Here is a 27227-nt window from a genome sequence, read left to right on the forward strand (position 1 = left end):
GAATTGTAGTTGAAAAGATGTCTTCAGAGGAGTTTACTTCTTATATGCAACGGACATGAATTAGGGAATAGAGTGAAACTATAGGCAAAGCATTGAGTGGATAATGTCATTTGATGCCAAAAAAAGAAGCATTGAGGACTTAGGAAGAACAAGAGATAATGAGGTCCTAGATGACAATGGAAGCAATTGTGGAAAACTGCTTTAAATGTCATAGAGCACTAAGAAGGAATTCATAAATGACCTCATAAAGAAGTCCACTGTGGTTTCCCTGCAGAGGTGAGAATAAAATCAGGGTGCTAAGGATTGAGGGATTAAGAGGAGGTGATGGTATTATTCCTCTTTTCAGACAATTGAGAGAGAGAAGAGAACAGCAGTAGCCGTTGCCAGAAATATTGAGTAAGGGATAATTTTGTCTATGTTTTTACATTCATATTTAGAGCTGTTAAGTTATGATTAAGTAAGAAATTAGTAGTGAAGCTGAGGTTGAAGACAGGACAGAGTGGTAACGGGAGGAAGAAGATGTACAGAGGGTGTAAGACCAGATCTGTTTGGTTTCCAGCTGTAACCTGAGTTCCATGCAAGCGCTGGGTACATCATACACACTCAGTAAATCATTATTAATTGAATGAATACATTTCTGAATGAGATAATGATAAAACAAGTGAATATACATGGGTCAGAATCAGGAAACAGGTAGAATAGGAGCTTTGACTGGTGGGGGATGGGGGCTTGTCTGTGTCTTTGTCTTACTTCTTCCAGGCAAACACAGCTTGACTCCCATGCGTTTTTGTTCTTTTCTGGATATTAAGGGGCTAGTGGCTTTCTGGGCCCTAAACCCACACCTTTGGTGTTCTTCTCTCTGCACTTACATACAATTAGACATGATGTGATCACACATCTGTCTCCACTTTCCTTCTCCTCCAGCCTAAGTTTTTTAGTTCCACTTAATTCCACCATGCCTTGAATGACTCATTTTATTTTATTTACATGTATACATCCTCATCTCACCCTCTTAATCAACTCACCCACATTCCACCTGGTCTCCCTATTCCACCTCCTCTTCCTATTCCACCTCTGAGCATTGCATAGATTATCTGAGATTTCAAGGCAACCTTTCCGCCTGTTTTGCAATTAAACTTGTCTCTTATAAACGCATGAGAAAACCTCACCTCCTTTATGAAGTTGTCAGAGACTCCTTACAAAATACTAACTCAATGGTGTAACTCATCTGCTATTTTTATGAGTGGATTAGCTTCAGATTGTTTTTCCATGGAGACACACAGGATGTATAGTATTTACTTGCATAGCACACTCCTCATGAGGACTCCTTGGAGTGCTCATCTTTTCCCCAAGCACTTGAAGTAAATTCTCCTTTTTTCCTCCTATTCATAATGAATATGAATTACTTTATAGGAATAACATTAAATCATCTCTAAGTTAGTACTTTTATAAATTCTAACGTAGCTATTAGTAACAAATATTTTTAAAAGAATCACACCAATACTCCAGACTCTTTGAGTAGATTAGAGCACAATTAAGGTAGACTTAAATATTCGAACAGACAGAAAGCTTCTCCCTATTTGGCTGCAGACTGTACCTTTCTGACCAGCCATCTTTTCAGTCTGAATTTCTGGTGATGAGGGGATTTTGACAAGGTGTCCCTTCACTAAGTTTACCACAAATCATATGACAGCAACTTAAAGATTATGCCTTATTCTTAAGCACAATGTGGCTAATATTGATTTATAATAGAGAAGTTGTATTCATTATCTATTAATCATTGCATAATAAATTACCCAATGACAGAGAGGCTTAATGTATTCATTAAAACTGTCTCATACTGTCTCTATGGGTCAGAAATCTAGGAGGAGCTTACCTGGGTGATTCTGGTTCTAGCCGTCTCATGAGGTTTCAGTCAAGATGTCAGCAGGGCCTGCAGTCATCTAAAGGGTCCACAGGGGCTGAAGGTGCGCTTCCAGGGGGCTCACTTTTCATGCCTGACAAGTTAGTGCTGGCTTTTAGTAGGAGGCCCCAGTTCCTCACTATGAGGCCTCTCTTCCCTCCACCCCCATGAGGCTTCTGGAGTGTCTTCATGTTATCTAGCAGGTGACTTTTCCCGGAAAGTGTTACAAGAGGACAAGGCAGAAGTCTCAAAGTCCTTTATGTTCAGCCTGAGCTCACACACCATCATTCCTGCAATGTCTTGTGACTTACACAGGTCAGCTTAATTCAGTATGAGAGGAAACCACACAAAAGCCTGAATACCAGGACTTGGTGATTGATGGGTCTTCTTGACCTGGGTTTTGCAGAACGGATGTAAGAAAGAACTACATGTATGCCTATAGAGGTATTCCTGTGTATGTAAGTATTTCTAGATTATGTGTTTGTGATGGTTACTTTTATCTGTCAACCTGACTGCATCATAGGGTGCCCAGATTAAACATTATTTCTGGGTATGTCTGTGAGGGTGTTTCCAGAAGAGATTAGCATTTGAATCAATTGACCCAACAAAGCAGATTGCCTCCCCAGTGTAGGTGAACAGCATCTAACATAGGTGGTGGAAGGAGGAATTTGCCTGTTTTTATTTCTGCCTGCCTACTTCAGTTGGAACATTGATCTTCTGCTCTTGGACTGGAAATTACACCATCTGGGATTACCCAGGCTCCTATTGACTCTGTTTTATATATCTGTTTTACTATTAGGATTCCTCTTATATTAAAATGCTTTGTTTACCTCAAACTTTTTACATTTTTATTACTTATCTTAGTGCCTTCACTGCAATTAGTGCTAAATATTTACCAAAAATAAAGAAGAGACATCTATATACATATTTTGGCATACTTATTTTCTACATTTATTTTCAAGCATTTCAGGGATAGTGAAGAGTCCAGATCAGTCTGCATTCAGCCAAGTCTGTTGGCTATATTTACTCCAAATGCCCATGCATGATTTCAAGGGCATAATGGATATTGCAGGGACTTGGAGTCCTCTTCCAAGAAAACTGGAACCCCTGCCGGGATGTGGATAGCAGATGTGTAGTCCTGACAACGGGGACTGTGTTGTATTGCTGGATTAGATGTTCATTAAGGGAAAGTGGTGTATATGAGCTTTATACTCAAGATTTACCACTAATGCTTTCCAGACCCACAGAAATCTTCTGCACTTGTTTTTCTCCACTAACTTTAAGAGACTTAAAATCAGTCATGGGAAGTCAGAGACCAGTCCCGTGTCTCAAAGATGTGGAGATTTTGGCATCTATCCTTCTAACTGACTTGCAGTAGAAGAATAGCCTAACAAAACCTTGTTCATGTTACACGTGCTTATTTGCCCTGAACACAGATATGTAATCCAGAAAAATGACTGCAAGCACACTGGTACAAGGTTCAGCAACCTGCACCCGATTGCAGTGACGTTGTGCGTAACAGGCTAGCAAAGACTTGGAGCCCAGGGGCAAATCATTTAATGTATCCATGTTTCTTTTGCCTCCCTGCCTTGTAAAACTAGAGCGATGATGGCTGGTACATCTTACAGGACTCTTGTGACAAATGGCTAATAAAAATCCAAGCAAAAGCAGTGTGCAAAAAAGGGGACTATAGGAGGCACGGTGTAACATGATGACAGAGCCCAAGAGACCCAAGTGCTTTGGGGATAATTAGCAGATTTTGGCGATATCTTCAATGTCACTAAGGTCTGAGTAACCACAACTTCAAGAAGTTCATTCTGTGGTTGACTCAGGTACAGACTCTTTCACTTTATCAGGATCCACTTTATTACTTTTTTTGATAGCGAGACCAATGTTGGTCAATTGAGTCAGGTCATATGGTAACAGGGCCAATGAAACATAAGGAGTCAGGTCAACCAAAAGGATGAATTCAGGCCTGTTTGGTCACACTGATGGACTTTGGCCCTGGTATCTTTTTACTCTGCTTTATTAATAAAGATATTTAAATTTTTCTGGTAGAGAAGAGTGTTGATTCTCAACTAGAATGTTTTCCAGACTGTTTTGTACACAAGATATCTCACAGGGTGTAGTGGCTCACCCCTATAATCCCAACACTTTGGAAAGCTGAGGTAGGTGGATCACTTGAGGCCAGGAGTTCAAGACCAGCCTGGGCAACATGTTGAAACTTCATATCTACTAAAAATACAAAAATTATCCAGGCATGGTGGCGCACACCTGTAGTCCCAGCTATTCGAGAGGCTGAGGCAGGAGAGTCGGTTAAACCTGGGAGGCAGAGGCTGAAGTGAGCCAAGATTGCACCACTGCACTCCAGCATAGGCAACAGAGCAAGACTCTTTCTACAAATAATAATAGTAGTAATAACTCATGGGAGACTTGCACATTTATCCCCTATAGGCAAGTCAGATTTATTAGATGAAGATATCAAAATACTTTCCATTGAAGAAACAGGTTGGAGGTGGGAGGCTGTAACCATGCTTGATTTTGTACCACTGTAACCTTTGCTTGTAAGTATACTTTTTGACAACACATTTTATTAAACTGAAATGTATTTTGTTCTGAAGGGTTGAAAAAAGCCTAAAGAAGTGGGAAGGAATTTGTGTTAAAAACTTATACAATAAAGGAAAATTTTCCAGCAACATGTAAAGACATCAGAATTGAAATCCTAGTGAACTACTAACTATGTGAAATGGACAACTGGCTTATTATTCCAATTTTATAGAAAAGAAAAATGAGACATAAATGTTAACATCTAGATGTGTATGATGATTACGTGAGATAAATTTGGGTCTCTAATTTGAACGTTTTGAGGGCAGGAATGGATTAGGACTTTCTCAAATATTAAATGGGCCAATCTAAATATGTGATAAAAATTTTTCAGAGGTATATTGTGTGGTATTTACAGCAAGATGAGAATGTATTTTAAATTGATCTTTGATCATATTTTTATTCTTTTAAACATGTTCTGCCTCATTTTCTCTGTAATAATAACTATAATTATATCCATTCCTCATTACAAAGCTGCTCTTTTTTCTTTTCTGACATTCTGCCTTCATTGACTAACGATGGTGAGGCTACCCCCTGAGGTTACTTATACAATTAAAGAGATTGGGAAGGAGTGTTACATGCAGTCCACACTGTATGTCATACAGACAGGAGACAGGAGGGCAGAGTCCCTGACAAGAGCTCCACCCTCAATCCTGGATCCATGGCCCTAAATGAGAACAGGCATTGCTGTTTTCCTGCCCAAATATTCCTTTATCCAAAACTACCCTGGCCTGCCATGCCCCCTATCCTGTACCTATAAAAACCCCAAACTCCACTGGCAGAGGAATAGAGTGGCACAGCAGAGATGGAAAAAATAGAAATCTCTGAATGTTGAAGAGGGAGATGGACAGTCAGAGAGGAGTTCGGCTGGGGACAGCTGAGCTCCAGGGGAAGATCATCATCCCACTCCATCCCCTCTCCAGCCCCCCAACCCACAGAGAGCCACCTCCATCACTCAGTAAAACCTCTGCATTCACCATCTTTCAAGTCCGTGTAACCTGATTCTTCTTGTATGCTGGACAAGAACCCAAGTTCCAAGAAGGCAGGTTATATGTCACCCTGATTCTCCACTGGGCTGTTTAACACTTAGCCGTCTGTAAACAGCAACTGCTAAAAGAGCATTAATTGTAACACATGCCTTCTGGGGCTCCAGAGGTTGTAGACAACTGCTAGATGCTGCCCTTGGCACCCGAAGGCACTAGCCCTGGTTCCTGCACCCACTTACCTGCATGCTCCACCTCCTGCAAGGGGTTTGAGTTCAGCAACAAAGGAAAACAAGCTACCACCAACCCACCATACCCTCCCTGTGGCAAGACTTTCAACAGGGTCAGGGGACTCTCCCCTCTCATATGCATTATTCCAGTTTAGTTACTTACAAAATAAACTTGCCAGAATTAGTGTTTACTACACAAGTTAAGAAACTATTTCAACATGTGTGAGCTTCTAAAAATCAAATCAATGCTCTTCTGTCCAATTTTGGCCAAGGCTTCATGATCTCTTTCCTTAAAACATCTATTTAAATTATACCATTACTTTTCTCTCTTTCTTCCCCTTATCCTATCCAATTATTACTAGAGACATTTAAAAAAAAATCCTTTCCTTTCCCATGCTTGGTTTCCTCAATAGCGATTTTATATAGAAAACATTTGACATTATAGTGTAGCTTTTCATAGTTAAAATTAAATCTTTCATTAAAAAGAGGAGTCTATTTTTTCAGACTTGTAGGGCTCTGGTAAGTGGACTTATGGGAAAAAATGACTTTGTATTTACTTATAGATAAATAACCATGTGTCTGTATTTAGTAAGAGATCCAATGTATGTAATTTATCTTTTTCTTATGCGTTGTCTGTTAAAGATGACCTTGTGTTTCCTGATATATTGTCAAGTAAAAGATTTTGTAAGAATGCTCCTATATTCCTACATTATTTTATTGCATTGCTCAACAATTTTGCATTTTCTCCCTCTCTCATGATCTTAGCCTTTCCTTTATTTGAAGTAATTATCTAGTTCATAGAAAATTGTTTAATTTGGTTATTTTAATTACTTCAAAGAGAAATTCTAATGCAGAATGATTTTTTATATATCTCTTACAGACTCAAAGTATACGCTACTATTATAAAAATCTTCCCTGCCTAGCTCATATTACCTCTGACTCCTACCCCATGGTTCCCTAGCTTATTGAATGTACTCATAGCATCCTTTCCAGTCTGTATTGCTATCATGTGTTTTTCTAATCTGTTCCCCAGAGTAACGGTGAAATCCTTGAGGGCACGGATTTTATCTTTTTCAACTCTATTTTCAGCACCTCGCATTGTGAGTCGTTGTAAGTAGTTCAATAAATAACTGTAGATGTCAAAATAAATAAATGTCAGCTAATTTTTATTTATATTCAAAGATAAAATTTTATTTATTGTTATCATTAACTTTACCCAATCTATTTTTTATTGTTTGTTTCAAATTACATCAATAAAAATGTGACAATAACCATGCTCATCCTTAGACTAACACCAATGTTTAGAAGCAGTTTCACCATATAGTTCCATTTTTTTTAAATTCAAAATATTTGCTATATTCTTTGAGTCTTCCCAAAGAAATCTCTGAGCTAATTGTTGATTTCTCAGATTTCTATTTTGTTATCTTTAAGACACTCTTTAAATCTCATCAATAATCTTCATGGAAATTAATTATATTGTACCCAAACATTATAAAATCTCACCATTTAAAGATACTTTAGAGTTAATCTGAACCATTCTTCAAAAAATTAGCAATGAAGTTCTTTTGGATTGATTGATATTCATGTACCCAAGAAAGACAGGTAGAATATTAATTCATTTTATTATTTCCAAAGAGAAGGTGTGAAAATAAACTACAGCACAGTTGAGTTGGCAGAACTGAGTTTGTGTTTACGAAACTGAAAAGGTTGGACCACAATGTGGTTTAGTGATGATATATTAATGTAGATAACAATTAAATCTCAGAGACTTACCATATTGAAAGTTTATTTTTTGGTTCACACAAATCTGATATATTGGATAGGGGCTTTTCTCCATTCATTTACTCAGGGATCCAGGTTCCAGTCCAATATGCACCGTTCGGCCTGGTTGCAGCATGGTAAGCAAACCTGGAGGCAGCATGTGAGCTCTTAATTGCCTTGAGCCAATATTATATGTCACTGTTGGTGCCATTTATTTGACTAAAACTAGTCATAAAGACCTGGTAGACCCTACCTTGGCTGGTCTCTACCTAGTTATCGCCCCTTGTCACCATGTATTAATTAAATGCACTCTCCTTTCCATATGCATAATGGACTGACTTCTCTTCAAGTGACCCAACACAAAGACATCCAGTCTCTGCATGGAGTTCAAAGGTCAGGGTCACTGGTTGTGCTTGTTAAGGAGTATAGAACCAGACATTGGAATTCATGGCAGTCTCTACCACAGGATGTTTTGATCAAGTATGCTACATTGAATGCCTTTCACAATCAAAACACAGTTCTAGGTGGTCAGTTATATTTTTATATATCACAATTCAATTAGATGTAGAGACTAAGAACAGAAAACAAACAAAAAATAACCATAGCATTGCTTTTTAAATCAGTTCTCACAGAAAAAAATATCAGTATTGTTAGTTCAAATCCTTGGAAAGACCAGATTTGATGAGTTAAGATTTAACATCCACTGAGTTAGGACCTTTGGGTTCCTTAACTGTTTTATTTCTCATAATTTTCAGTAAAAGCTCAATGAGCGTTTTTATGTACTAAGAAAACACTGAGGTCATTTTACTAGCTGTGAAGTGATCATGACATCTCACTAGTCAAGTGGTGCAGTTCAAAATAAGAGGATGAAAGAACAATTACAATTCATACTTTTTAAATGGAGATATTGAACTAATAAAATTGTAAAAAGTAGCTTAAAGAGAATTTGCTGTATTTTTTCCTTTTCTTCACTTTCAATCAGATCCTCATAATATCCTTGCAAACCACAGGCTACAAACTATGGCAAGACATGGCCCCACAGCAGTGCATACTTTAAGGTTTATCTTCCCTGCGCTCTTTGAGGCGGAATAAACATGGTTACTAATGGAATATTTCTGAGCTTATATTTGAGTAAAACATAGGCTCAAATCAATTAGCAAAAATCAGCTATACAATAGGAGGATTAGATAAATGATTATTTCTAGAACCATCTGACACCTCTTTAGGAAAACAGCAGCTGTTAACCCAAATCCATCACTTAGAACTTTTCTAACAATAACATGTAGCTCAGTCTGAATTTTCAGACCAAATAGCTTAATCTGAATTTTCCGTCTAATAGTTTCTTATGTAAGGCATAAAATATATTTTTAAATGGGACTCCAGCATTGAGTTGAAAAACTGCTTGTTTCATTCAGGTAAGAGTAGTGACTTTTTGTACAACTAAAAAAAAAAAATTACTTTCTGTCTATGCCTTTGTTTATCCATTTCTAAAAAGGAATTCTTTCAATTTTCATAGCATAATTTGGAAAAACATATTTAGAGCCCAATTTCCAATAACATAAAATTCTGAAAACCTTCAAAATGAAAATGAATTCATTTAACAATTTTATGTTTTTGTCTCACTCTGCAAAAATATACCAAACAAAAATAAAGATGAGGGATCCTATGAAGCAACTTTCAGACATTCAGAACCAAAAAGACAAAAAGAGAATTAAAGTAAAATATGATACACCCAGGAATTACATCAGTGAGCCAAATACAGCCTCAAATTTCAATCTGTGCTTCACAGCAGCCAGTAAAAAGAAAAAAAAAAAAAAAACCCGTATCTTATTAGTTCATATAAATAAATTAATTAAAAATGAATGAATGAATGAATAAATAAAGCAAACCAGTTTCTCGATTCTGAAATATTTCCTGGAACTGAGAACTGAAAGGAATTTCTACCATGGACACACAAGCAGGGAGACTAGATTAAGTCTTTAAAACCTCCTGGTCATAGATGTGATATGAAGTATCTTTTGGCTTTTTATTTTAATGTTTAATGATTATGACAATAATGGCTAATAATTTCCCATGACCCATTTATTCAACAGTTGTTGATGGCATATATAATGAGTGCTGGGTGTTAAGGAAGCAATGAAGAAGGAGAGATACCCTCCATACCCTCATGCTTGCAGACTAGTGGAGCTATGAAAATATAGGCAAGTGAGTCCTATGATTCAAGAAGTAATAAGAAGGGTCTTCTAAGCATTGGGGTAACGCTTGCAAAGACCCTGAAGAGAGAAAGTAATGGCCATTCTGAGAACTGAAAGTTTGCACAGTGCGCAGAGGGCATGAAGAACGAAGGAAAGGTGAGATTACAGATGTATGCCGGTAACTAGATCATAAAGAGCTTCATAAGTCATGTTAACGAATCTGGACTTCAACATGAGGACAGTGAACCAAAGCAAAGTTTAATGAAAATGATTCTGTGGTTTACCAAAACAAAACACTCAAAAAACAACCAATGAAGAAACTGAACTCCAGCAATGAGATTGGATGAACTCTAACATAATGAAAAGGTTATAAAGTGTGAGATGAACAGGGAAATGTAATGCTTATTCTGTGTGACTTGCTACTAGTCCCTCATACAGCAATTGCTTTCTACTCCAAGAGGGACCAGACTGCAAGAGACACAGCTCATTCCCTTGCAGTCTTGAGTTTCTTCCAACAGATACACACTCTATTAGCCTAGCAGAGGTCACACATCTGACATGGCTGCTTGTATCAGCAACAGTAGTAAAGATGCACCATGGGCCAAGGAGAATCTATCTTGGTGGCTTGTGATAATATTAAATGCCTCATGTCTTCTGCCTTCTAGTGAAGGAGGATAGTTTCTGCTATCAAAATTAAAAGGGCTGGGCACGGTGGCTCACGCCTGTAACCCCAGCACTCTGGGAGGCCAAGGTGGGCAGATCACCTGAGGTCAAGAGATGGAGACCATCCTGGCCAACATGGTGAAACCCCGTCTCTATTAAAAATACAAAAATTAGCCAGGCATGGTGGTGTGCACCTGTAGTCCCAGCTACTCGGGAGGCTGAGGCAGAATTGCTTGAATCCAGGAGGCAGAGGTTGCAGTGAGCCAAGATCGCACCACTGCACTCCAGCCTAGCGACAAAGTGAGACTCTGTCTGAAAAAAAAAGAAAAAAAAAATTAAAACAGAAGCTTGACAGACTCAGAAACTTTTTGTTATAGTTATGTCTTCAGTGAACTGAGAACAGTGAGCTTTGCTTTCCTTAGAAGACAGGGGCTAAGAAGATTCTCTTCTCTGTGTGTTACAAGAGAGGAAACATGCACGTCTTCTCAATGCAAGCCTCACCCTTTCCAACTATGCACCCAGGTCTCCTCCACACAGCAACCCCTTCCCTGACCAGACACATCAGTTTTTAGGGCTGGAATTTAATTTCCTTACCCAGTAAAAAATTAAAATGCTTAAGTAATAACATTCAGCAACATTGTCTGCTCTCTGGTAATTCACAGAAACAGGACAATTATGCATTGCCTCGGGTGGCTGATGAGGCCACTTTGAATTTCAGGCATTATTTAATAATATCCATGCTTGCATCAAAGTGCACTGTTGTAATTATTGGCCATAAAGCTGGGGGGGAGGGGCATGTATGTATTGGGGGAAATAGTTTTAACTATTTAATTTGATGATGTAACAACACACTCTTGCCATTACCATTCCTGCAAATTCAAATCTAGCAACAACATGCAACACCTTTATAAGTCAGTATTTCTCTGCATGCATTCTAGTTTAAACTTTTAAAAACCATATAATTACCACTTCAAGTGAAGAGGGCTTTAGGGTGCAGCCACCATCAAGGATATATTAAAATTAAAATGAAAACACATTGAGGGACCAGAGAGAAGATTGTGACATGTGGGGCAATGAAACTGTATAAGGAATTTCAGTGCCTGAATTATTCACAGATTATCTATTTTGGCAGTCTTCTTTTCTTTTATAAGAAAACCCACTCATAGATAAGTCTTAATTTTCCTTTTGGCTGATATAGTTTGGGGAAGGGGTCATCTTTAATAAGGTAGTCATATGTGTTGAGGAGAATATCTAATAGTGTTAGGGCAGTTGACTTTGAACCCAGTAAGCAATGGTTCGAACCCCAGTATAATCTCCTTCATAACCTCATAAGTCACAAGGCTTCAGAGTACTTCTTCAGGAAACTGAATTTCCAAATACAATCTGTTCCACAGATATGTGAGGTTACGCTATTTGGCTCATGAAAAAGAACTGGAAATAACAAAACTGTGCTTGTTAATCTTAGAAAAAACGAATATAGAGGATATAATTGTTTTAGATTGTCTGCCAGGTTTGTCAAAAAGAAATTGGGATTTGATTTATTGATCTTCATTGCTCCAGTGGGTAAAATATCTCCAAGAGATAAAATATGCAGAAAGCAAATTTCCACTGAATATAAGATGTATTTTTACATTTGAGTCTGTGATAACCATTTGTCATAATTATTTTCTAGAGAGAGATATATATATATATATATTTTGCCCCAGATGGCAAGTTGCTTAGAACCTAAGACTCCTTTCAATTCTATACAATCCAAGATTATATGGAATGGACTGGGAACAAAGAGAGGGACTGGCATTTAAAGTCTTTTAGTAATTTTAAATTTATTTCATTGAAATGGGTCTCTGTCGGATAGGAACCCAACTTTCCCCATCTGTATCTCCATCTCCTTCTCCCATGACACACCCCACTAATGGTTTCCAGTGGCAGAAGTCCAAGATACAGTAATCCTGTTTGTTTGATGACTAAACATCCTTTTATGCCTGGAGGATCAACTCCTAACAGTCAAACAAACTGAATTAGTGCCTAATGCCGAAACCAGAGCACTCTCTGGACTTTAAAGAGTGGCCTGAATCACCAATATTTCTATTCTAATTCGTGTCTCCCTAGAGGAAAAATCACTTTGCTTCATTTCAGTTGACTATGACAAACTTTTGGGAATATAATTGACCAAAAGAGCACTGAATTTAAAATGCATGTTGAGGTTCTCGGGTAGTATGAATCCATACCAAGTATACAGAGAGACCACGAACTGGCATATGTTTCTCACTTTCTCATAGTAAATGTTTTGATTTGACTTGATTTGCATTTAGGGTAAGTAAAATTGAAACTGAGATGAATGTGTAAGCTGTTTAGAAAGACGTGCCTAAGTCTGATCTGAATTTTACCTAACGTTAATTAACCCTTTAGGGAGAAGAATTTTGCATTATTTATTTGTCCTACTCATATATAATCCAGCTAGAGCTTATGGTTGTCAACATATTATTATTTCATGAAATCTCCCTCTTACTATGTGAAAATCTTTCACATGTTCAGATTATTTGTCCTCCTGACCTGGAAGAGAAGACCTGCTCCCTGGGAAGTTGATGTCCCATGGGAGACCTGACACTGAGGATTCTGTTATAGTTATTTATTCTAGGAAGGAATACCAAACTCCCTGGATCTTCTGTGACATGGAAAGCAAACTGTGAACTAGAAATAAAGAAGAGAGAGTGAGATGGAGTCCAAGATAGAGTATTTCTCTTTCACAATGTAGTTTCAGGAAGACTTCTATGATATAATCCTAGCATAGAGATTTGAGATTTAGGAAGTAACATTATTCAATGACATCCTCTTCCCCACTCTTCTAAGGTGCTTTCCAAGTTCCAGGAACTGTGTTTTTAGATAAATAAGACCATAGGGAAAGGAATTATGTCATCATGACTATGCACATAGAAAAATCAACAGTAAAGAGAAAACTTTTATCTTATATGTCAGACTTTCATTATTTTTCTTTTTCATATGAAACCAACAATATTTAGAAGACTATTGGACATCATTTCTTGCCACAGACTCAGTACTTCGCTGTTATTAACCATGGTCAGACTCCAGTTGGACCTGTTCTGAATTAATCTGAAGTTCTTATTTAAATGGAAAAGATTATTTAAGAGTCAACTCCTCACTCTGTTGACAAGAATAAAGTATGCATAGAAAGTCCTGTCATCATCACAGGTAGCCCTGATAGTCACATTCTACCAAAACCATGTCATCTGTTATGTTTGGAATAGATCGTCTTTCAACAACTTCCCAACTACTCACCCTACTGTGAACCATCTTTATCACTCCCTGCTCTGAAAATTGGTTTATTTATTTTTTTTCAGAGATAAGGAGGTAAAAAATTAAATTAGAGTAATTTAAGCATCACATTTACTCAGAATATGTTGCTTTTTAATTTCCAGTTCAACATTTGTCTTTAATTAGGAAGAAAGAATACATGCGTTACTTTGTCATAGCTAGTTAATCTTATCATTTTTTTCTTTGTCTCAATACATTTTGGAACAAATGTTATTCTCCATTCATCCTGACACTAAATTGGTCAGCCAAACCCAAAGATCTACTAATAATCCTGCTTTGGATGGGAGAGTGACTGAGATAAGGAGGCAATAGAGGAGATGAATTGACAAATGGAAGGAATAGAATTCTGGTTGATGTCCTTGTCTCTAAGCTGTAGCAGCAAGTATCCTAAGTACGTAAGATTGTTAAATAATGATGAATGTCATTTGATTATCACCTCTTGCAGTAGAAGTCAAACTCCAGATTGCATTGATCTCTTTCTCTATTTGTCTCCTCTATTATCTTACATATAGGTTAGGTATATGTGCATGTACCTGGTTGAAAAGGAATATCCATCTATTCAGATTCAGGGATTAACAGAACAAAAAATCACTTTTTTTTCTTTATTTAAGAAAGCCACTTTTTTTTATAGCATAGCCTTCTTGATTCTCTTTCTTAAGAAGAGGTATTAAAATTTGAACCTGTTCAGATAATGTTAATTTTAACCATCAGTTAGAATTCAAATATCAGTTAGAATCACAAATAAGTGATTTCTCAGATTCATATGCAACTTGCAATGCAGTTTCAAGTTTGGTTGTGGCGAAATCCTAAATTAGTGTATCTGGACAGTGGGAATGCCCAGAAATCTTTTAGATGATTGACCAAAATGGGAGAGGGTTTTTATACTATAACCTGAGATTTCAAAATAATAACATCATAATCCTACGTATTCAAATAATTATCAAGTTAATATAAACAAAGAGTTTTAGAGATTTCAGAAAACCTATAGCAAAGACATCATGCCCATGTCATAATTCGTAATCTATCTATAATTTTCAGAGACACAAGGATAAAATTATAATTCTTCCTTATCTAATATGACTAATATATATTAGTACAAAGATATCCAGGGCTGTTCATCGGATTGTTAAAAACTTTGATATGTGTCTATGTTTCTGTTTTTGTATGAGTACCATGCTCTTTTGGTTACTGTATCCTTTTAACATTGTTTGAAGTCAATGTGATGCCTCCAGCTTTGTTCTTTTTGCTTTAGATTCCTTTGGCTATACAAGCTCTTTTTTGGCTCCATATTAATTTTAGAATAGTTTTCTAGTTCTGTGGAAAATGATGTGTGTAGTTTTTTTTTTATTTTCTTTTTTTTTTTTTGAGACGGAGTCTTGTTCTGTCGCCCAGGCTGGAGTGCAGTGGTGCGATCTCAGCTCACTGCAAGCAAGCTCCACCCCCCGGGTTCACGCCATTCTCCTGCCTCAGCCTCCCCGGTAGCTGGGACTACAGGCGCCCGCCACCCGCGCCCGGCTAATTTTTTTGTATTTTTACTAGAGATGGGGTTTCACTGGGTTAGCCAGGATGGCCTCAATCTCCTGACCTGGTGATCCGCCCGCCTCGGCCTCCCATAGTGCTGGGATTACAGGCGTGAGCCACCGCGCCTGGCCAATGTGCGTACTTTTATAGTGATAGCATTGAATCTGTAGAGTGCTTTGGACAGTATGACCATTTTAACGATATTGATTCTTCCGGTCCATGAATGTGGAATGTTTTTCCGTTTTGTGTGTGTGTGTGCCATCTATGATTTATTTCATAGTAGTGTTTTATAGTTCTCCTTATCGTGATCTTTTTCATCCTTGGTTAGATGTATCCCTCGGGATTTTATTTACTTTGTGGTTAATTGTAAATGGGATTGTGTTCTTGATTTCTCACTCAGCATGGATGTTATTGGTGTATAGAAATACTACTAATTTTTGTACATTGATTTTGTGTCCTGAAACTTGACTGAAACTGTGTATCAGTTCCAGGAACCTTTTGGGAGAGTCTGTAGGGTTTTCTATGTATAAAATCATGTTGTCAGCAAAGAGAGATCGTTTGACTACTTCTGGAAGCCTTTTATTTCTTTCTCTTGCCTGATTACTCTGGCTAGGCCTTCCACTATTAATATTTTAAAGAAAGATCCTGATGTCTCTCTTCTAATAAATTAAGTGTATTATAATAAATTAACATGTGTTATATGATACACAATTTTTAATAGAATGCTTTGTGTATCTATTATATAATCTATTTTCTTTCAATCTTTTATGTGTTTTTGTTTGTAAATACCTTGAACAATGCCTTGCACATAATATAGTCAGTAATTATATACTACTTTATACTGTAATTCTTTTTATGAGAAAGCTAAAAATATACAATTATAGTCTTCAGTCTTTTTAACTTCTATTAAAAGTAGCAAAAGAAGTTAAATCAGCATTCTCCTTTTATATAAAATAAAAGATAAAAGCTATTTCTTGCTTTTGTTGTTGTTGATTTGTTGGTCCTTATCCAAGTGGTTTGTTATTTTTGTGAAAACAAAAACAATTTAAGAGGGAGGAAAAAAGTTCCTGTCATTTAACAAAGTGTATATCTGTCTATCCAGTTCAAATTAAATTAAATAAACAAACATCTATTGAGTATCTAATATGTGAGCAACAATATTCTGTAGGCTGTTAGGGTTCAAGGAAATATGTGCTCTTGGAAAATTTATTTTACAAAAACAGGCCACATAAAAGGAGATGTTATATGATTCTTTACATTTTACATATGATCCAGCATTTGCATTTGTGGTTTGTTGCATGTGTCGTGATGATAAATTACTTAAGAATATAAATATATATGTGTGTGTGTATATATATCTGTTATACATATGCATAGATAATTTTACCGTAATATTAAAAAATAATGACACTCAAAAGGCTTTAAATATAATATTTGTGAGAATCAGTTCTGAAAAACTGTTATCAGTTTGCTAGGTGCTCATCTACATAAATTGAGATAAAGCAAATGTCTTGATCTGACATGTTTATTTTATTCAAACAGGTCTAATAACTGAGCTGTAGAAGCTTAGAACCATTTGGTCCACTTTATTTAATCTCTGTTCTTTATAGTTTGACACTGTATTTCATTTTAGTGAAAGTTCTATTGAAATGATCTTTCTTTTAATGTATCTTGGCATCTTAGGAGCATATTCCACAAGAAAATTTTTGATTGCTGTACATTTTTAATATCAACAACTACATAAAAAGCTCTCAGTGACTGAAATGAATTAAGCCATAATTGTCCTTGGCTTTCATGTTTTGGTAAAGCCACAGAATTAAACACCTTGGAGATTTTTTTAACCCCTAAGCTGATTTCTCTCCATTTAACATTTCTGAAGTTAAAAGAATCAACCACAAAAAGAAGTCAAGGGCAACTGCAGAAGTAAACTCAGAAACAATAAAGAGTGAGTTTAAAGAGCACCTGCAATTGATGATAAAAGTGAAAATATCAACCATCTATATTTTTCCTCATATAATGTAAAATATCAATTGATAAGCCTGTCACAAACTGGAGTGACAATTAATTGAATTATTCAGCATTAATTAGTGACTGGATTTTCTTAAATGTATGGATATTTAACATGATATAAATATGCAATATACTTTCCACCTGAATGGGTTGGGATTTAGCTTTTTTTATTGTATTTTTACACTTTCCATTCATTTGATAGCATTGAATGTGAATCAGCTTGAGTTTATTGCTCTAAGAGAGTCTCAGTTAAAAATTGTACAATTACAAATTCATCTAAGAGGACACTAAAAGTGACTTTTAAACTAAGGAAGTACATGTTCAGACATTGTGGCTCTGGGTCCCTCTCATCACTAATCCCTGCCACCAGGATTAACCTGTAATTCCCAACACCCATAGAAGTAAGGTTCTGACATGATGTCATTTGCTATAGCTTTTTTTTTTTTTTTTTTTTTTTTTTTTTTTTTTTTTTTTTTTTAGTGTTGCATGAACATATCAACTGATACAAATGAATTCTGATTTTAAAAATTCATTTAATCTTCAACTCTGTTGTTTTATGGTAAATAGTGATTTAAGACAAATATTCTACATTTTAAAAATTTTGTTTTATTATAACTTTAAGTTCTGGGATACATGTGCAGAACATGCAGGTTTGTTACATAGGTATACACTTGCCATGGTGGTTTGCTGTACCCATCATCTACATTAGGAATATTCTACTTTTTAATCCAATATTTCTGCATTGGTTAATAATTTTAAGAAGAATAAAAATTATGTATAAACTATGAAGATTAAATGATAAGTTACATAATGATATGAGAATTCTTGAAACTGACCGGATATTGATTCAATTGGTCAAAAATAAATCACTCCTTTCATAAACAGAGGAAATGTCAGAGCCCTGTATTTATAATGTCCATGAAATTATTTGTAGATGTTGAGAGGGGAATGCAAGGGAGTAAGAGAGTACAGGGCTGGAGAAAGAATTGAACCACTCAATGCTATTTAATGGAAAAAGTTGAAAGTTTTCATTGATCCACCATTGTTTTGACACATATGGTTAGTAAGTATGTATTCTTATTTTTTATATTTTACCTTTTATTAGGGCAGACACAAATTTTATCTCAGTGTTTAATTTCCTAACAAAATGTCTCTATGATCTCCACCAGGCTACACATGATGCTCTTTAGGAATAATTGTCCCTGTTATAAACTGACTTGTGTCCCTCTCCCACCAAGTTCTTCTATGGAAGTCCTGCTCTCCAGGACCTCAGAATGTGACTGTATTTGGAGATAGGGTTTATACAAAAGTGTAATTATTAAGCTAAAACAATGTCATTAAGGTGGTCCCAATACCATATAATTGGTGTCCTTTTAAGAAGGAAGATTAGGACACAGATGCACCCAGGAAAGGTCATGTAAAGATAAAGGGAAGAGAAGATGGCCATCTTCGAGCCAAGGAGAGAGGTCTCAGAAGAAACCAGTCCTGTTGACAACTTAGTCAGACTTCCAGCCTCCAGAATTGTGAGAAAACAAATTTCTGTTTCTGTTGCTGAAGCCACCCAGTCTGTGGTACCTTGTAATGGCAGCCCTAGAGAACTAATATAGTTCTCGCTATATATTATATACATATAATTATATTATATTATATTTTATATATTACATATTGTATTATAATACATAGCTCTTTATATATTCTATATAGTATATATAGTATACAATATAATTATATATATTATATATAGTTATATATAGTATATATAATGATATAGTATATAATATATTATGTACTATATATAATTATATATAATATATTATATATAAAGAACTATATATTATATAATTATATTATAATGTATATTATATAATATATAATATAAATAACTATATTATAATTATATATATAATTATATGTATACTAATATAGTCCTATGTAACTAATATAGTTATATGTAATATATATATACACACACACATATATAGTTATATGTAATAATATAATTATATGTAACTAATATAGTTCTCTCTACATATAATTGCAAATCTAAACCAAGACAGGTAGAATTGTGCTAGAAAGAGAAGCGTCTTAATACAATTATCATTATGACCTAAGTTCTTCTGAGAGTTGAGACATGAATAATATCTTTTTCGCTCGGTTTATACTATTCCTGCTCCATAATACTGTGCTGAAATGGAAAACCTATCCAAGGGAATCTAATTATTTCTCCTTAATTATTAATATATTTGGATATTAAGCTTTTGATATTTTCCATAGCATTAGAAATGCTCTGATATTAGTTCATTACTTTTATCACTACAGCTTTAAAGCCTGGAATAATGCTTAATATAATGATTTTTTTTCTGGCTCTACTATAATGCAAAAGAAATGGGAATACCTGCCATGAAATCAAAGGAAGACATTGATTTATGCTCTGGGAAGAATGAATTGAAAATTGAATAAAGACAAGAGAAAATAAAATTTCCTAGACCCAGAACAAATGGAAATTGATTTAATTTACCGAAAAGAAATCACCTCTTTGAGTAGTCAAGCAAAGCATTAGGATCTTGCTGACTACCAGGAAAGGACAAATTAGAATTAGAAGAATCTATGAGTATGTGGACTCCAAATTACTATAGTACCTTTCTGGTAAATTTCTCCATTTTACACAAAACATTAAGTAACATTTCAGGGAATCATGAGTTTTTTCCACCAGTAACGTATAATGATATTAAAACATTTTCTTGGCCTTGCCTTTTAAAAAAAGATTAAATTATATTCTGTCTTGCAGGCACACACCACATGCATTTTTGATAGTGGTGTTTGAAACATATGGGCATTTCAGATGTCTACAGTTTTCCTAATAACTTTTGACTCCTCTTTAAAAAACTTCATTTCCACAGTCATGGCTAAGAATCCTTGGAAAAGGATTCTTTTTTAAAAAAAGTGAAATATGGGGATGGTCACATGTATCAGGCCATAGACTTCTTGCTAGTATAGGACTGACTCCCATGCAACACTTTTAGATTTATAACGAATGGGTCAGGAAACCTGTTTGCCTGCCAACTGTAAGAAAGTGAGAACAAGGGAAATATGAAAAAATTATATTTAAATATTCTCTGTACTAAAAAACAATGTGGCAGAATTGAAATAAGAGTATAGTACCTAAAAATCCCAATGATTTGAATTTCTTTTTGATCACTTCTTAGAGGGAAATTTTGACAAAAAACTGCACAGGACTTCATGTAGCACAAACTATATTGAGCTATTGGCATCATGTGAATGACATAATTTAAGACAGAATAGGACAGACATTTGGAAATATGCATGTGTTTCTATCTGCAGACCTATCTGAAGACCATCTCCATGGTTGGGATAAGTGATTTCCCCTGAGTGGAGTGGCTAGTCTCATATCATTCATCTTAGAGCAGGAAAGGAGGGAGATGGGCTTGAAGTGGTGAATGAGAGGTTCACCTTGTCCCCAAGTTAGCCTAGAGGACAGGTCCCAGCAATTGTAATTCCTCTTGGTATTTTACTTTTGTTATTTTCCAGTCACCTCTAAAGTTGCAATAGAGAGAGCTTAGTGTAAGCTGTGCTCTGGGGAATGGAGGGACTAGTTATGTCCATGCTAGGGGCAAGCAGTTCCCAGCAAAACAATTGGCAGACATATGGAGAAGCCTGTTGTAAGACTTAATCTACAAAGATCCAAGACGAAATGCTTTGGCAGGTGAGGAGGCTAAGTTAGTGACAACTGACGACCAGCATGAACTTTGGGAGTTCATGATAATTTTTTCTCAAGAGGACTCAGTAGAAGAAAGACTTTTGAAATCTGTGGTTTAGATGCTTGTGTCATTAATCTTTGGGTATTATGGGAATAAGTTTCTAAAGACCTTGGAGGGGGCCAAATGTTATTAGCTTAAACTATATCTCTGGACTTGAAGTTCATCCTGTTCCCCAAGAACTTAAAAATGGATAACAACTTATCCTCAATTAAAATGTACTGACTTCACAGTAACAGTAGTGTGAAGAAGGGGAGGGTTAATCAAAACAAGGATGCTCAGGCAGTAGAAGCATGGAAAAAAATCAAAATTAGTTGTCGATCGTGTCCTCGGAGGAGTGTTTCAGATATAGGAAACCTAAATCAAAATTAATCTTATTCTGGTGTCATTGACAAGATTATCCCTATTCTATTATTAATAAATATATTTGGCCATCTTATCCTGATACTATTAAATACTTAATTCACTCAGTTCTCTCTGCTCCAAATATGTGTTCACCAAGCAACATTTTGATTATGTTTTAGCTTCTTATACATATCTACATTAGAAGCTTTAACATTTTAATCTGGGAAGATATTAGCTGAAAGTATAGAACTGAAGGGGAGACTCAAGACTGCATTCAAATAATGTGAAAATTTAAAATAAAATTTGGTTGCATTTAAATTGGGGAAGTTTGCAGGAGGAATTTGTGGAAACCTTGGTAGGCTCAAGCTGGTCAATCTGCCCTTATACATGCCATTTCTTGGCACTGCAACTATTTTGCTTACAAGGAGAGAAGGACTGGCCATGTAGACTAAAATATCAGTTGTCTTTCTCACTGGTGTTCTGTTGTATATTTCAGAACAGAAAGATTAATGCAAATCTACTTATTTGATAGATTAACAATGATGGCTTAGAAAGAATAAATGTTTAGTTCTTATTCACTTAATAGTACAGGAATAACAAAACAGTAAAAATGTATGCAGATGTAGCTCTTAGATCATTTGGAACAGTTTTTATTCAACTCAGTAAAAAAGAAAAGAGCATAGAGAAGTATGCATGAGATATTTTTAAGTGCCAGCACTGGAACGGGCATACATCACTTCCACTGCTTCTTGCCACATATAGTTGCAAAGGAGATGAGCAATATAGTCTGGTGTGTCCCCAAGAAGAAAAAAAATAGCCTTGCTCAACCACTAACAGTCTACCACAATACAGGCTCATTGTACTGATAAAATCCATTTTCTGAGACCACAAGGCTGACAGCCAACCTTTGAATGAATAGTAAATTCCACAAGGTGGAATGTCAGAAATGAGGCACTTGTGGGAATAGACTGTGATAGATGACAGACAGACAGACAGACAGACATATAGATAGACAGCTTACTGTAGAGATAGGCTTCTCTAGAAAAGAAACACCAATTTACACTTCCATATTTTTCTTCTTTAGATATACATATGAACAAGTTTTTCCTACAATGGCTAGTTTTTCTTTATAAAAAGTATTAATATCTTTAATATTATACAATATTAATACATGTATATATTCATATGTATATATAAAAGTGTGTGCATATATACCCATGCATGCATAGCTACAGTGACTGGACATCTGCACATTTAGTAAGATACAGTGGTTCAATTACTTCCTTGGGAGATTGGTTCTAGGACCCCCAGAGATAACAAAATCCAGGGATGCTCAAGTCCCTTATATAAAATGGTATAGTATTTGCATTTAAGCTACACACAACCTCCCATATACTTTAAGTCATCTCTAGATTACTTATAATACCTACTATAATGTAAATACTATGTAAATAGATGTTATACCTTTTTTTAATCTGTACTACTTTTATTGTGTTATTTATTGAATATTTTTCTACCTGTGCTTAGTTGAATCTAGAGATGTGGGAACCCAGCCCACACATACAAAGGGCTGTCTGTATATAAAATCGTGACAAAATCATTTGATATTTTAGTTATACTTTTTTTCAAAATTACTATAAAGGTTTCATTCAATGATATCATTATCTCTCATGGATTTAACTCTTTAATTACCATGTATATGCCGATGAGTCTCAACATTCATATTTTGCCCAGATCTCTCTTCTGAATTTCAGACTTTTCTCACGAACTGCCTTTTTAAGAACTCCAGCTGGAGGTCTAATTTGGGATTTCAAATTTGACATTTCTAAAAGAGGAGAACCTGATCTCAACCTAACCTCACCCGCAAACGAATTCCTCCCTCATCTCAGGAAATGGGGTGTCTATTCTTCTCAGCGCTCAGGCTTCAAAAGCTATGGCGCCATCTTTGACATGTTTCTTTCACTCACAACTTACAGAAAATCTCTCAGCCAGCACTGTCAGCTCTGTCTTCAAAACGTATCTGTAAAGCAACCATTTCTTTCCATCCTCACAGTCATACTCCTGGTTCAGACCACCAGCATGAGTATGTGGAGTTCTGAAGCTACCCTTTAACTGTTTCCTCAAGTGCTACCCTTCAATGCAGTCCCAACCCTGTAGTCAGAGAGAACCTTACAATCTAAGACAGGTAACATTACTCCTCTGTTGCAGCCCTCTGGTGGATTGTCATTTGGGAATGAAAGATAAAATCCATACAATGACTGCAAAGCGCTACTGGATCTACTCAAATTCTTGTTATCTTTCTAAGGTCATCCCAACTACTCTCCATTTTGTTCCTCCTGCCCTGGACATGCTGGCCTCTGGCTTTTCCTTTAACAAGCCATGCACACTTCTCCTCAAGTGTTCATTGAGGTAGAAGTTTTTCTATTCCTGGAATGGTCTTTTCTCCGACACTGTTCTGGGTCACTCCCTCTTTTTCTTCAGTCATATGCTAAAATAGTTACTTTGTTAGTGATGTCTTGGCCCCCATCTAAGATGTCAGCTCCTGTTCCCTGACACTACATATCTCATTGTATATTTTACTTTTCCCCTTGGGTGCTTATTGGTGCTTATTGCTTCTAGCATACTATACATTTTACTTAATGATTCTTTAATTGTTGATATCTTGTATTAGAACACTGGCTCCATTAAGTCAGGGGCTTCTTTTTTGGTTTTGTTTGCTGATATTCCCCTAGTACCCAGAAAAATGCTATGGACATAGTAGGTATTCATAAATATTTATAAAATTAATCCTATAGTCATATACCTATTAATACCATGCCTTCTTTGACATGGGGAGTCTCAGACAGGATATTCCATATTTTTGTGTTTCAGAATAGAGTATCTCCTATTGTGAGATATACTATTGTTCAGAATAACCTTGACACTTTTACTATCTACCTTTTAGCTGTCACAATCCATTTTTTGCTTATGTAGACATATGTTTACATATATAACTCCAAAAGTTTTATTTATTGATATATTTTAATTTCTTAAGGCCAAAGTTCTTCCTACTTTCTCCGTTTGTTTTTTCCTTCTTCTTACTTTTACTTACTTTAGATTGAAGGCATTATTGTTCTAGATTATATTTAGAGGGATTGTATATTTGTCAACCAAAGTCTCTCTTTTCCCAGTAATTCTGAAGGAATGATGTTTCCATTATGATTTTGTGGATATTTCTAATTCCTTTTTGCCTGCCAGCTACATGAGACTTCTATTTGCTTAATCTTATAGGAAGTTCTCAGAATCTGTACATCTCTATCATGAAATAAAAACACTATTCCTATATTTTCTTTAGCTCATAAACTGTCTCTTTTCTCAATGAGTTCAGATAGATCAAAATGTACATGTTCTCATTTTCAGGTTAAAAGTTATATTAATTATAATAGTGTAATTTTCAAGACAAAAATTATTTTTTCATTTTAATAGTATTGTGCACCAACATCAAAAATTTTCCCCCTTTTTTTGTTGCCTGATTCTTACAAAATCATTTTGAGAACTTCCATCATATATGTGGTTGTGAGATTACAACTGAGATTAATTTCAACAACAACCTTGCCAATATAGACTCAAGGGGGCAAGTAACGAAGGGTTTTCTCCACTCTCTAGCATCTAGGTAGGCCTTTTCCATGACATGGCCTAACTTTGAATAGTGGCTTGAGCAGGTGGCACTTAGAAAAGGGCATGTGACATGTTTGTTCATAGCCAGCATATACCGGTACCATGATGTACTGATTCCCATACTTTTGATGAGGCACGGACTGACTAATCAATTTCCCTTCAGAATCTGTTAATAGAAGATGAGCCTCTCTGGTATTCACCTATGTCACAAATTTGTCCAAAGCAGGAAAGTGGGATTAGTTAGTGATGTTTATCCAGAAATGAAATTAAGGGCATGGAGCTCATTTTCACAAGAAATATATTGTATTCAATAATGTGAGAACAGCTAAGTTTAAAAGATATTGGGCACCCACTGAGCCCCAGAGGCTATATTCTCAATATATAAATGATCTGTCTTCGCTATTTTAGCAGGCTAAATCGCCATTAATTTTGGTAGCCACTTGTCATAGTTCCTTGTGATTAAAAATGCAATGATTATCGTCAGTGTACATTACCGCACTCCTGCCACCTATCCCAGGCCTCTTCTCAGATGACCCAAGGTTCAGATGTGGTTGTAGCACAGAATAGTGAACTATGTGGTTAGAGGGTTTTCTTCCATTTGTAACCTCACAAAGTGCAACACTGGCTACCACTGAATTAAAAGAGAATGAATCAGAAGCATGTGAATAAATGTGAAGAATTATAATGTGATATAAAGAGCATTGCATTTAAAGTTAGAAGACCTGGGATGAAGCTTTTGCCCTAACATTTAACAGCTCTACTGTTAATGACTACCTACTTTCTAGGATTGTTGTGAGGATTAGGTAAACTGTGTAAGCAAGACTTATTTTGTATAAGCTACAAAGCACTTAACTATCAATAATACATGTTGGCTGGGTGCAGTGGCTCATGCCTGTAATCCCAGCACTTTGAGAGGCCAAGGTGGGCAAATCACCTGAGGTCAGGAGTTCAGCCTGGCTAAAATGGCAAAACACTGTCTACCCTACTAAAAGCACAAAAATTAGCCAGGCATTGTGGTAGACGCCTGTAATCTCAGCTACTCCAGAGGCTGAGGCAAGAGAACTGCATGAACCTGGGAGGTGGAGGTTGCGGTGAGCTTAGACTCACACCACCGCACTCAAGCCTGGGCGACAGAGCAAAATTCTGTCTCAAATAATAATAATAATACATGCTATTATTGCTAAGATTATTATTTATGGCTGAATAAGACCAAACCCTGTAAGTTAGAAAGTTTGTTTTTAGTATCTGGAAGATCCTTAGCGGTACTAAATAGATACCTTTCTTCATCTCTCAACAGATGTTTCAATTCATGCCATCACATCTTTGAAAACTGGCAATTCAGCCTTGCCTTGAGCATTTCCTTGTACAGGAAACACATTATCCCTTAAGGAGTCCATTTCACCATCAGACAGTTCTGAAGAATGTACGCGGTTCTCAACATTGAAACCAGTGCTGGCTCCTGGTTTGAATTTCTGAAGCCCCTCCAGTCTGGTTCTTGTGCTCACCATTCCTCCAGATTGGCCACCTATGACTGTCATGACAATAAATCCAATGGACCCTTGCCGAGCTTATCTTATTTTCTCAGCAGCATTTGACCCAGTTGGCATTCTTGACTTCTTAGAGACTCCTTCTGTCCTTGATTCTCCCTACGTCACTTTCTCCTGGATGCCTGCCAATGTCTCTGGGCATGGCTTCCCCATATCCTTTGCCAGTGTATCCACCTCAATTCCCCAAAAAATTATAACCTCCAGAAATGCTTTGTCCCACACAAAATATTTACCTAAATGTTAAAGTTTTCTTTAGGCTTCCAGTCAGTTTACTCAGAAAAGCATGTAATATCGTGCATGGGAATAAAAGGAGTTGATAAATAGAAAATGTTCACTTTTCTCCTTAAAAGAATAACATAATTTGGATGGATATTCTTTTTTTATTAAAATATTCTTTTTCATTAAAAATAATATGCAAGCGAAAAACATTGATGATCTCGCTTTCTGTGTGTGTTACTGAATTATATCTGCAAAATTCCCAAGTACTTATGTTGACTGGTAATTCAAGAAGAGTATTATTGAATATTAATGATTTAATTCAATTCAAGATACATGCATATAACACTTTTTTTTTTCAATTTCCAGTTATTACTCACACTCTGAATTAACCTGTACCAATTAAAAAGAAAACAAGACCTTTCCTAAGGAAGAAAAACCAGTGCAGGATATATAATCTACAAATACGCTAAAATTGCTTTA

The 27227-nt window shown here is 36.0% G+C and overlaps 1 long non-coding RNA gene across 1 annotated transcript; it reads left to right on the top strand.

The window, feature by feature from the left end:
- Positions 1 to 290: 290 nt before the first annotated feature.
- On the top strand, positions 291 to 26542 carry LOC140708931 (uncharacterized). Its single transcript, XR_012089243.1, has 4 exons — positions 291 to 396; positions 4358 to 4467; positions 12016 to 12150; positions 26279 to 26542. It is a non-coding gene; the product is annotated as an uncharacterized lncRNA (long non-coding RNA).
- Positions 26543 to 27227: the final 685 nt, after the last annotated feature.

The sequence above is a fragment of the Chlorocebus sabaeus genome, chromosome 17 (genome assembly GCF_047675955.1).
Source record: "Chlorocebus sabaeus isolate Y175 chromosome 17, mChlSab1.0.hap1, whole genome shotgun sequence".
Lineage (NCBI taxonomy): Eukaryota > Metazoa > Chordata > Mammalia > Primates > Cercopithecidae > Chlorocebus > Chlorocebus sabaeus.